Source organism: Galleria mellonella, unplaced genomic scaffold (genome assembly GCF_026898425.1).
Source record: "Galleria mellonella isolate WM207_F2 unplaced genomic scaffold, CSIRO_AGI_GalMel_v1 utg33, whole genome shotgun sequence".
Taxonomy (NCBI): domain Eukaryota; kingdom Metazoa; phylum Arthropoda; class Insecta; order Lepidoptera; family Pyralidae; genus Galleria; species Galleria mellonella.
Window position 1 is genome coordinate 2,132,363 of NW_026442079.1, and position 14,310 is coordinate 2,146,672.

A 14,310-nucleotide genomic window follows, 5' to 3' on the forward strand; every position below is an offset into this window, starting at 1 on the left:
CGCTCATGACTAAGAATCACGAATTGATTCCAAAACTAGTTGAGCTTTTTCTATCTAATTACACGTAATTTAAACCGGTAGTTACTATATTAAAATATAATATGTTCTTACGAATCTTTTATCAATTTTAGAGATGACGCATATATTGTATGCAAATTAAACTATTATACATATAAGTAAATACAAAAATATTATTGGAAGCATTAAAATTTATACACTAAAATTCCGTTATACGAAACTTTTTTAAAATATAGACAATACTCCGAATGTAAGCTTGCGTGGGATAAGGGTTAGCTTTAGATATAAATACATTTAAAACCCGTAATAAATAGTTAAACCCTATTTAACAATGCAACGAGAAGGCCGTATATGAACAATAAAATGTTAGAGAGAGATAGAATATTATGGACCTTATAATCTGTTGACTTGTAGTTGGTTTGGTTGACCAAGCATGAGTCACCGGAACTTTAGTAGATAGTATTGTTAGAATGCATATTCCAATTGGATGTGTTATACGTCCCCTCGCATAGCTTTTTATTGTTAAATTTTTAATAATAATAATGTAGTATAATTAATATTTTAAATGTAATAATTAAATAATACCCTACTCTTTTGATCATGATGTAGATAAAGAGTTACGTTTAATTAAATAGATACGTAGATACAAATTAAATTCTTATTATGTATATACATAACTTTTAATCTAAGAAATTAAGCTAAGAAATTAGTTGCCTTATATGAATTAATTATCGTATAGTTTTAATTAGAAGTCTAAGATTATGACTACTAATATGTAAGTAGGTATCTATCTAAGTTCCCATATTGTATAATAGTTTTATTGTAGGTGCACCTGATACACAATTATTGGTCAAGACTTTACACAATAGATTTTTTAAACAAAAGTAAAATGAATACAAACTTATTACCGAAGTTTTACTTACTGACTTAACAATGAAAGTTGTAAATTACGTTCTCGTCGTTGTTCAGTCAAGTTGCAGAATCATCTGTCGTATAAGGACGCGGCTCAGAACCAATTTACCAATGTAGATGCACCGATACATAATCCTTCCTACGGGAGCTATGAGATAACAAATGATGAAACAATGACGCCATCATGTAAGGTGGGCCACGGAGGTATCGGAGCCCCTCCCCCGCTTTCGCGCTGGGTAGCGCTGCGCCGTTGCCGTTCCGCTCCCGCCTCCGCGCTGCAACCGCTCGTCGACTCATACCGCGTGGTACCTTCCGACGAGTGTCCGTGTGCCAGGAGCACGCTCGTCCGCGACGCCGTCTATAACAAACTTACAAACTCACTTTCAAACCTGTTCTGTCAACAAAAAAGCTCTGTTACAACATAAGATTCACTTCTAACTCTATGAATTCCTCACAACGAAGTGAGCCATACGGCTTGTGAGTTCGGTAACTTTTAAAAACTTTATAAAGTTTGTTTTTAAGCTGTCGGTGTGCATGTGTGAGCTTAATGTCATGGCTGGGCGAAGTCCCCACTAAACCGGTAAGTAAAACGGACCATAATGAAAAATAATACCTATATTAATTCATTCGAGGCGAAATGAACATACCCACATATTTTGTTGTAGGTTGCGGCGATTGTAAGTCGGTTAATCTAGATTCAGATGTGGTCAATGGAATGCTATTTGACCGTGGTTGAATAGTTATCGCTGGTTAATGCTCACATTGTATACCTATTTGTAAGATCACTTAAAAGGATATACAGTTAACAGGCAAGAGGTCGTTTATTGTCATCCAATTACTTCGAAGTGTATACAAGAGTTCGTGTTTGAAAACTAACACAAAGTTTATTGTCCGCTGTTATCGCATTCTTAGTATCATGTGTGGTATGTTATTGTTTGGAACCTCGTAAGAAGATACTTATATATTGTACTTAATTACATTTAAGACGTCTTAGATAGTAGATTTTGAAGTGCTCTAACTCTAGATTTAATTTTTTTAATACACAGCTGATCTAAAAAAAATAATACTGGTAAAGAACGCCGTCCGCTGTGTAGTCCGCCATATATACGTAATTTCATTGTGCATTAAAGTGTAAATAAATAAATAGGGACTGTCAAGAATTAAGGTTACTCTAGACAAAAATCTTCAAATAATTTCATTCGTAATAGTCTTTGCAATAATAATTCAAATATAATATTAAAGTTAAATTAAAATTTTCGATTTAAAGATAGAGAATTAAAAAATGGCGTTTTATAATTGACAGTATTGTTTCTGTTTACCACCAGCTTCTGAATAGTATCAAAGAAGTCTTATTGGTCGAGTGGAACTAGTCATCAATTACATAAAATTGTATCAAGTTTCTATCCTTCACAAGTCGTTTAACACAAGTTCGTACAAAGACTGAAGCTTTTGTCTACTTAATAATTGTAAGACAAACAACAACTGAGTAGCTATTGAATGGATTTGTAAATTTAAATCCATTGTTTCAATGAAATATTTTAGCTTGTAGTTGGAAATCGGAGGACACAGTCTCATTAGATAGCTTGCTATTTGTTTAGTATTAAACAATTAGATTTATATTAGGTACCTACCTACGCCAACTCTCATTAAAGTCATTAATTACTAGCTGTGTTAATTGAGTTCCCAAGGAATTAAATGATCTTTGACTTAAAGCTATTACGCAAGTTCTGGTAAGCTTTAGAGATAAACCGTTTATCCATCATTGTCGAGATAAGCTACACTAAGAGTCAGTCAATTGAACTATGGTAAAAAGTATACTTAGAAACTTAATTGAAAGTATCAGTTATTCTTTCAATAAAATTACAATTATTTACTTTTCAGCTAATAGCGGGTTTCGTTTCTAGTCAATATTTGTCACAGAATATAAATGCCTCTGTTAATTAATATTAATATGTTTGTTTGAAGTTTGAAATCCAATAGCATATTTAATTCATTAGTCATAAGAAACAATTAAATAATGGTCACATTTAGAAATAAAAACTAAAAATATTTTAAGCTATTTAACTTATTGGCTAATGTTGCATTGTTAATGAAACTCATTAAATTAATGGCGTTGCTGGCCAAAGATTTATTAGCATGGGATCCTAACGAGAAAGGACTAGAAGTAATTAATCGTCCTTTATTAGATGAACGATTAAGTAGTTGTTTACACGTGGTTTTAATTTTTAGATTATTTTTCCTATAATTGTCGACTAGGATTCATAAGAAAGTCCATAATAAATGTGAATGTAAATAACTTGATTGTAAAAATAGTTATAAAGTTAAGATTATATAGGTAGTTAGAAAAAAGGTGTAAAAAAATAACAGAACAATATCCATAAATTCGATAAAAATAAAAAAAAAGTGTTTAAAAATATTAGTCTCAGTATCTCAGAAAAACTAAAAATTGTGATAAAAATACTCGTAAACGTGGTAATTCCAATTGGAATGATATACATAGCTACTTATGTGAGCTAGTAAGACGTTTTGTTATAATCGCAAATGGTCATGCTTGGAAACATAAAAGTCTTTTTGATACCTATTTTATAGCTTTACCAAGATCTCACAAATAAACGTAATTGAACCAATATTTTATTGTTTTGCACTTTTTTTTTATTATATCAGTTGGTAACTGACCATTGCTGAACATAGGCCTCCCCCGTAAGGGAGAGAGGGGTTTGCCAGTAATTACCACGTTTGGCAGGCGGGTTAGCAATCGCAGTTAGACATTGGTGTTCCATCAAGTTCCCTTAGTCGCTTCTTACGGGAAAAGAAAGGATGGCCTATTCTATGTCGGGACCACGCAGCAAATTTTACATGTTACATATATAAAATGAAAGTTGATTAAGGTATATTTAGGAGAAAGGTATACTTCTTTTATTATATTATAGATAATATGTATGGCAATGTATTCCTAATCATAATTTAAGATTTATGTATTCTTTATAAATCCATCTCTATCATAGTATCTATTATAATTTAAAATGTAATATCAAATCAATTATCATTTAAACAAACATGTCTCGTTCTCTACAATCCCATACCGTACTTCGATATTCTATTTTCACCTGAGAGTTGTTTTAAATAAAAATCAACCCAAAATAAATAGCCTTTATTGTAATCCACTTTTGGTATTTTTAAATTTTCCGGAGTGTCACCCCTTATCAATGTTGAAGTGTCGTCGTATACATTCACGTATGAATCGTTCACTTACTTGCAATTCTCGACTCTGCTCAGCAATTAATTACTTACCGTACAGTTCAATAGTTTGCAACCGTCGTCTCTACATTTTCAGTAAATTATAGGCTGTCAAACATTTGTGTACGTGCAATAGCAATAAGTAAAGATTTTAAAACTTTTGAATCGTGAGAAGTCGAAAGTAGTCAGACAAAAGTTTTTACTGTTCATTAGAATTGGATCAAATAAAAAAACAATAATAACAATAACTTAAAAAAAACCGCATAAATAAGCTTATAACTGATTATGAATTATGCGACCAAAATGGTTACCACTCAGCTAAGTGACTAGATTTAGCTGACTAGACTATTCATACATAACGTCCAAACACTAATTTTCTGTGAAACCAATGGGAGTGGTAGAGTGCTAGTGACGCTACCGAGTAAACACATGACTTTTTAGGGTCATATTACTATTATATTAATTAGTATATAATAATAGTTATGCAGTATTTTATGCCGTGATTTATATATATCGTCATTATCATCATATCAGCCATTAACTGTCTACTGTTGAACATAGATTTCCCGTATGAAGTGGAGTTTGCTAGTAGTTGCCACGCTTAGCAGGGGATTGGTTAGGTTTGGTGATGTTTTAAGAGAGATGCTGCTACCCATAAGGAAGGGATAACCTATTTTATGCTCGGACCGTGGTCGGGAACGGGATGATTATATGTATGTAAGTTAATGTAGATCTATGAGTATGTAATTATTTATGTGTACACTGATTTGGTGAATAGAGATTATACCTTATTAATGGTAAATATACATATATGTATGTATAAGCGCATGTATGAAGATAATAATTATAAATATAATTCTAAAACTTATACATAATGTTGACTTGGTTTGGAATTATATTTAGATACATACTCTAGTCATGTTAGAAAAATGTTTCAATATACTTTTATAAATTTAGTAAGTGCGAATAATATCTAGAACCTATAACAAAAGACTAATGGAGCATTTGAACAGGAAAAAGAAAAAAGACATTAAACATTCATAACTTCCATGCTGCGTCAAAACCATACCGAACTCTATAATTCCGACGACAAAGGCATGCCTAATTGAATATAATAAGTGCTGTCATTTAATTTGAATAGATAATTTCGAACAATGTTCATACAGAACAAGGAAATAGTTTTATTCATATAAATGACGATGAATCAAGGAAACAGCGAAACTGACAAGCTGAATGCAAACTACATACAGGACCGTTACGTTCCACGGACTTGGTAATTGGTTTGAATTTCATATGTGCTGCACACGTTTGTGGTGATTCACTGAAGAGAGGCTGCTACATTGTGAATAGGCCATCGGAGTTTGAGAGACAGTTGAGAAAACTTATTTAACGCATTTAGAACCTTATTTGGTTGGAGATAAAATTGACTGAATCAACATTTTTAAACTTAACGGTATTCAAGAATTTAAGATGTACAAAATATTACAATACGAGTAGTTTTGAACGATTCAATAGAAATCTACATATTTTTGGATTCATTCTTAGTTTTTGGAATTAAGCGAACTAAATGGTGTGGGTGTGGTGACATAGTAAAAGTACTGTTTTACTATATGTTTTTATGCTTACGATTCCGTTAAAACTGATGAAGGGAAGAAAGTGTAGAACTATTCAGCGTGGAAGGCTATATTCCTCATACAGGACTTAATGGGTAGATATGGTGGTAAGTATGAAGTCAATTCAATTCCATTCAATCATTTATTGCATACTCATGTAAAGTAATAAGTAAGTTGACCTAGTGTGTAAAGTGGTTTTATGATGTCATCTTAAGCTGACATATATCTATATACAAGGTTTTTGTACGAGCGAATAAACGTTTAGACATAATTATTACGTTTTTACTTTTCCAATGAAAAATCATGGACTGTCTTTTGAAAAGATTTCATTTAATTGATTGTATAAATATTTTATCAAAAGTCGAAAAGGATTTTTTGTTCAAATTCACGTTCAAATTCAAATGCTTGACCCACTTGCATCAAAAGTGCAAGCTTTTGAGAACTTTCTCGGTACAGTTAATCGATGACCTAGACACATGCATATTGTATGCACTGTATATTATCACTTTTCGGTACTTTCAAATATATCAATATGTACTTAATTAACTACTGTTTAGTGCGTATTATTTAAACACATAATGAGTAACTGTTAAGCGTTGTACGCATAAATGAAACTGTTAATGTAGAACTGGGTATGTGTATCCACGAGCATACAAAGATGTTTTTCGCTCTAGGACTAACAATTTTTTATTATACTACTACAGAGAAAAACATTATTCCGGTAATGGGTACATATTCTATTTGAGAGATATGACGTTTACCTACAAAAAAAAAGAAGATCAAATATAAATTATAATGTAATATATTTCTACTGCAGTTGTTTAATTGTATATAATGTAGCTATTTTTTTTTAAAGCTTTGTTATATGATAGTGTCAGTTAGAAGATATTTTGTTTAAACATCGCTATCACATCAGCCATTTTCTGTCTACTACTGTACATAGGCTTCTCCCATAGATTGTCACAAGAAACGGTTCCGAGATACTTGCATCCACTGACAGCATCCATTAACTGTTTAAACATACAACATATTTGTACTAGGTAGTCTAACATTAAAAGTAGTGATGATTACATTTTTGTTAAGGTCACTCCGTAAAGTTTCATAGCTTACCTATAATTTAAACTGCAGAACTTTTAATGGCGTGAAATTTGGACAAACGGTCTGACAGATAGGGAGGTATGTCGAGTTTATAAACTTTTCGGTCATATATCTTGTAAGCGCTCAGTCATAAGCTCAAGTTCTTTTTGCCACCTATGTCTTTATTATTACTAGCTGCGTATCTTATTGTTCTGACAATGAATTTATTATATATATTGACTACACACAGTAATATATTATTCTCTATTCTATCTATTAATTAAAAATTAATTTTAATGTTTCCTTTTTTTGTATCTTTATAAATGATCCTTCTTACTTCATATTCTTGCAACATGAGTACATTGAATTTAAAAATGTTAATAAATGTGTATTCATAAAGGAGATAGCCTTTATGAACATTCTCTGATCATTATATAACACTTCATTGATTTCCATTAGTATAAAGGCGCTGAGTTTAATCGTTTATTAAAGTAAGTACGCTTTGTTGCGCATTAAGATCAAAAAGAATTCACCAGATACAAATTGCTTCTTAGCAGGAAGACGGTGAATTTTCTTCTGAGTTTTCGATAGTAGGTAGATGTGTTTCGGGCACATATTGTTGGTATTCCATTGCTCCTATTATATAAAACATGAATATTTAAAATAACTCCAACTATAAAGCATTTAATATGTGAAATTAGAAGAAAGAATATTAATTACGAGTACATCATTATCAGGATAAGCAAGCACAGAAGGCAAACGCAGAGTAGGACGAATCCCCACTAGATAAATACAAACAAATTAAATAAAAAAAGTAAAATCGTTATAGAACGTGATTCAATAACTGTTTTAGAGTTAATTACGAATGTTAAAATTAATGTACATCTAATGCTTTATTGTAGTGACTGGTATAATATTATAATTTATAAACCAGACGGCGGTTTTCAATTCAACTTTGTTTTTCTACATGTTAAGTTTTAAGCAATATTTGTCAATTCTTAAATGTTTCTGAGCATTATTCTTATAGTAGGTTGTCTTTGTCATCAACAGAAATAACTAAAGCTACTTTAATTATGTGGTACGAGTAGTTAGTTTAATTCAATGATTAATATAGTGTGTGATGTATGTGATGTTATTTTATGTGAATGAAGTCAAAAGGAATAGTAGCTACCTGTAAAAGGTTGGATCAAAGCAAGTAGAATTAGAAATAGGGATGCACGTGCGGACGACGGGCGAAGATTGTAATCGCAACTGAAACGCGTCAAGATTGTAAATCGTTTGAGACAAACAATTTTTGCCTTAATGTCGTCGAGGCTTATGTTGTCTGTCCCTTTTGAACTTTTTACTCACAATTTTTACAGGCCAAAAATACTTAAGCCCATAAAATGCCGGCTTAGCGCGATTTTCAAAATACAAGAAATTAAATGACAAATGCATTATGTTATAGTAATGGATGAACGTTATAAATTGGATGAATGAAATAATGATGAGACCGAAAATATTAAATTTATTCGAAATATTATGTTACAACTGGAGTTTGAAAATATAATTTATTTACTTTACGTATTGTTTACATTTTTTTTCCAATATAATTACACAGAAACGTTTTGATTAACCTATACTGTTTATATATTTACTAAACTATTAAATTCAAATTGAACACCATAAAATATAAAAATTATAATAATAAAAACTTTGAAATCTTCTAAACAATATACAAGGTATCTCAAGTAATGTTATTTAAAAAGTTTATCAATTTATGAGTACAGATATCTATTATCATTTCTTTGAATATTCCTATCAGTGTTAACAAAATATAGGTATGTCTGTTTAAAAAAATATTACCTATATATTACAAAAGCCGGCTTTATTTCAAAATATTAAGGTGTTGTTTTTAAACTGACGGCGTACCTATTGTTAGAGTGCTTTATAATTACAATTATGAATTTTCTCGTTATAATTTTTTTTACACCGCGAAGGTAGTAATCAAGGGTTCAGCCCGCTCTTTGGACGCTTGTAACATTAAGGCTGTCACATGTGCGTTGCGGACCCTAAAAAAAACTTAATACACCCTTTTTGAAGAACTCCATACTGCAGGGAAAACCTCGGCAGGGAGCTCAATCCACAGCCTGAGCATTCACGAAGAGAAACTCCTCTGAAACCGCACTATACGTGACCATTTAAGTTCTAGCGTGTGAAAATAAATTGCTTGTCGATGGCGAGGCGTGTGGCCATCAAAAAATATCATCATAAAATCGTGGCCATCATTTTGAACAATTAATTATTAGACAACTTAATTAAATTAGATAAATGAATAATTTGTATCGAGAATTAAGAGGGAGGGAGGTAGCTCATTTCAGGATGCGAGCGAATATTTTAACGATGCGCAAGGCCATGCAGTTGAGAGTATAATATGAGGCTTGTTAATAGGTCCATTCGCTTCCCCTATCCTCATAAAAAATAATTTTAAATACGATAGCCAAATGTAAATATTTTAAACTTTTATATGTAAATCTCAAATACGTATAGAATAACGGATTATTAAAATTGTTCAAAATATCTATTATCAAGCTAAGTTTTCCAAAATTACTCGGTTCATTGGAATCAAGTCACATATAAAGAAACGAGAGGAAATGATCCTTTGATTGCTTCATAAACTTCTATAAATATTCATCATGTATATTGGTTCCGGAGACTTACCTATTTAAATGAAAAAAAAAATAACATATTGGGTACCCGTGTTTTTACTACATCACTATTGATAACCAAGCAACTCGTTTCCGGGGACTGTTTATTCAAATTAGATTTTATTTATTGTTTTCTCCGTTGCTGCAAATATTTGAACAATTTCAATTATAATTTCCTGTGAGTTTATTGGGCGACCAAAGAAATTTCGAACGCTTGGTCGGACTCCGGCCGATGTTGTTTGAGTTTTATATTTTCTTTCATGCTCTACCAAAAAAAATGGAAAGCTATCCTATGTCGGTATATAAATATATTAACCGGTAACTGTCAATTGTTGAACGTAGCGCCTCCCGTATTAGGGTGGTTTTACCAACGACTTCTGTATATATTATATAAAAAAAGAAAATACATCAATAGTTACTTATAAATGATTCTATTTTTGTGATTTTTAAGATCAAGTTTTGTGAACTTAGATTGCTATATTTAGTGTATTATCTATATTGAATGTATAATCTTAATCCAAAATTATTGAAAATATTTTTTATTGTAAATAATATAACTGCAAATTATTGTCTTATCATGTAAACCTCGAACTACAGTAGACTACTTTTAAAGTAAAACGAATATTTGTTTATTTCTTTTTTAACTGTCACGCATCTATTGTCTAGTTTTGAGTACAATTCAGAAAACCTGAACTCAAGCTGAATTAGAAAAGTTCGTTTCTTAAATTGGCATGACCGAGAATTGAACCCGGATCTTTATTCAGGAAACATAACACTTATACTACGATTTAGATAACTGTATGTACCATCCTCATCATCAAACATAACACACTAATACACTGATATATAGTATATTATTTTACATAGATATTTGCCTTGAAATGTAAATTTAGAAGATCCCCTTTCAGCCCCTGGCTCGTGTGCAATTCGATTTTTCTATTTTAAAAGTCGACCCATCTATTCATTTTTAAGATCTTAGATGTGATAGATATAGTATATTTATTTACTAGGTAGGTATATTTCTGAAAATTATTACAATCTTAAAAATAAACAAGAAAGAAAACCTGGAGTACTGCGCTACAAATACCTGAAAACAAAATTATATTTATATTTATGTAATGGTATGTCTATAAATGTTGCTCTGATAAAATATTTATTATTATTAGAAATCGTATTCTCCAACGTCAATTCAGTGCTGTAGCCTTGCAAGTTTAACATCAAGTATATACTATACATAATTAAAAATATTTTGAGTAATTTGAAAATATAAGTTTCATACCTATGTTAAAAAATTTACAAGAAATTATAAATGGTAATTAATAAATTTTCACAAACATGATTTTGAATATATGCTTGTGATCTACGACTGTAAAGGTTTTTAATATAAAATCCTCTATAGTATTTAACTGATTAGTAATATACTCTTCCAGTCGTATTACAATAGTCGTCAAGGTTTGGATTGTTTAAAGTTTACAAAAATTAAAGAATGAAAATTGAAGAATGAAAATGATTTGTTACCAATTTGATTACGTTAAAAGAATTCTATGTGTGAAGATTTCGAAGTTAATTTTTACACATAAAAAAAGTTAAAAATGAGTATATATATGTATGTAAGCAGTATGAGAAAGATACTACATTGATTAGGCATGAAGAAATAATGTCGGACAAAATAATAACGAAACAAATATACAATGCGAAAGTGAAAGGATACAAGTACTGAAGAAAGCGTAAAATGTAAACTTATCTCCATGAATAGATCAGATAGACAAATGTTTTTTCTAACTACTTTAAAACGGCAGTTACAAAATAAATGATACAAAATTATTTTTAATAAGAAAATCTGTCGTTAACGTCACTTGTACTCGTACATATTCAATAAATACTACGAATTGACTTATAATATTGATATTTATTCAACGTAAACAGCATATCTGATGTCCCTTTGAGATAATTTCACAGTGGAAATGAATTTATGATGAGCAGGATTGCTTCGGGAATATAAATATCATTTGTGAAAGTACGTGATAAAGGTTTACAACGTGATTGATATATTCAAAACATAATATAAACATCTGCAACCTCCTCTATATCATCAGATTCCACGTGTGTTTATTCACAATCTTTAATCTTATTCGTTTAATCCATTATCAAGTTCAAACCTTTGTTGTATTGAATATTAAAAATTAAAATTGCAATTTATACACGTATGTTGCGCCCAGCGTGATTCATTATTATGTGTTAATATTTATTATTTGTAATTTTATCATTACCAATGTAAATGTATTGGTTTAATATCTGTTTGTATTGTATTCTATAATAAAACTGAGTATAGGAAGGAGGTTTCTAGTATATACGTTCTTTTAACTTTATCCTTGTTATGTTATAAAATACCAGGAGAATTTACAGAAACATACAGGCACTGTTAATAATAATAATAATAAATGCAAAAATAATGTTACACGGTAGACTGGTAGCATTCATATAATATAATTCAGGGTTCATCACCTCTGCCACGGTGTGCGATGCCAGACGGCCACTTTGAACCATCGAACATCTCGTTGTCGACACGTTCACCCCCATACCTTAGAGCTTAGATGGTCGCGTATAGCGCGGTTTCAGAGATGTTTCTTCCCACGAATGCTCATATAATGAAATGAGCTCCTTGTCAAGGTTTTTCAAGCGACTACAGCATGGGATTCTTCAAAAAAGGAGTAAAGAGGTTTCTTCAGGGTCGGCAACGCGCACGTAATGCCCTTGGTATTGCAGGCGGTCATAGGTTACGGTAACCGCTTACCATCAGGTGTGCCGTATGTTTATTTGCCACCACAATGGTATAAAAAAACCTCTTATTTGCTTTTATCAGACTGATGAAATTGATGGTTCATTTAAGAAAAAGTAGTGACTATTGTCTACAAATATGAAAAATATTATGGCATGACAGAAAACTGTAATTTTTTAACATTATTGCCTTCGCCTATGCGTTGTCATTATTGGACACTACAGTATAGCGTCTTCGTAGTTGGTAATTTTACTGTTATATCTTATTCTTCAAACTGAATACTAGCCATGCATAACTTTTGTGACAGAATCAGTATTACAGTAAGTTTTATATTTATTTTATATCTTATATCTTTAGAATCGTAGCAGTTTTACACTATTATATAAAACGTAATTTTTACTTAGAACACGTAATTTAAAATTTGATATAGTGTTTTCTAAATATAGTTTGGCTCAAAATTGAATTCTGAACATTATTTAGTCGTTACATATAACTAAATGAGATTCTTGATTAATTTTTTTTTGCAAAGAAATTTTCTTTCGAATTATTGAAGTCGTAACATTTTCTTAAAATATTAATACACTTACATGAAAAGTATAAAAGTACTAATAAATTATAAATAGTGTAAATGCCGATTACGATTTAAAACATAAGAATTTATACTTCGAGTATCCTTTAATATAACGAATCTGATCAGGTTTATCATTTACTATAAATGAAAATTTGAGAGAGAATTATAAAATTTTTCATTTATAAAGAATTGTCCTTATTCTTACACTCCACTGCAATAGCAAATTATTTCATTCACAAATAAACTATAAGCTACCTGATGGCTATCGTTTATAGGCTATTTTGCCATCGACACGAATGGGGATGGACGGATTAATTTAATTTATTCCGGGCAGCCGCAGTGTCAGGCCTTTTTCTTACCCCTGATTAACACTAACCGGATTACTTAGCAATCCTGACTCATGAAAACGTGTATAATAGAGGTTGGCGCAGCTTCCGTTCACTTTGGAGTGTAATAATTAATACTACGAGCTAAATACGGACATGTGCTATGTAAATTTTAATATTTCATGTTTTTGCTTTAGCGTAATATAAGTCGGTTGCTTGGGTACCTCTGTCCCATTCGTGTTTCTACCGTGAAGCAGTTGTGTTTGCATGGCTATGTTTCAGTTTGAAAGGTGGGATATGGCGTGAATTTACAGGGTACAGAGGAATAAAATCTGAGTCCTCAGGAATGGCAACGCATGGGGGGTAACATGGGCGAAACAGTATACTCTGTTATGTCCATGGTACTGCTCATGTCTATAGGCGACGGTTACCACTTTCCATCAAGTGGGCCGTCAGCTTGTTTGCCATTCTAAGTTGTATAAAAAAAATAGTATGCAGGATCATTATGAAAGAGTTCCAATTGTTGATATGATGATGATGATAATAGTAGCCAATACTGTCCACTGAACACAGGCTGCCCCCTTTAGGGGAATTTGCCAGGAGTTACCACGCTTGGCACGCGTGGTTTGGCAACCGCAGTTGCTCCTTGGTGATGTTTTATATTTCTATTTATACTTGTAGGTATATTTCGGCATAATATAGCAACTTTATTATTATTATTTATAATCAAACTAACTTTTGCCCGCATCTTCGTTGTGCTTAGGATGTTTACTGATCGGGATAAAAAGCAGCTTATATCTTACTCCATCCTAATATAATATTTGTATACTACTTTTGTAACAAGTATACAAAATTTAATTGTGTTTGGTTAAACCGTTAAGGCGCTATAAGTTAACAAACAAACAAACCCACTTTCACGTTTAAAATATTAGTAAGGATTAATCCAAGTAATGGCGGAAAGCCTGTTTCCTACAAATATATTCGAAGAAATATATGTATGTTGAGTATGCTCACCACAATGTTAATCATTGTTGAATGCAAGAAAAGAATGCTTAGGACAATAATTTCCGATGTTGTATTTAAACAATTA

The 14,310-nt window shown here is 31.3% G+C and overlaps 1 protein-coding gene across 2 annotated transcripts in view; it reads left to right on the plus strand.

The window, feature by feature from the left end:
* The first annotated feature begins 1,218 nt into the window (after positions 1-1,218).
* LOC113518831 (carboxyl-terminal PDZ ligand of neuronal nitric oxide synthase protein) overlaps positions 1,219-14,310 on the plus strand; it is a 239,020-nt gene continuing 225,928 nt past the window's right edge. For both annotated transcript variants that reach the window (XM_052896545.1, XM_052896544.1), the window contains exon 1: positions 1,219-1,510. The gene's annotated coding sequence lies outside the window, so the exon portion shown is untranslated. The remainder of the gene's footprint in view (positions 1,511-14,310) is intronic.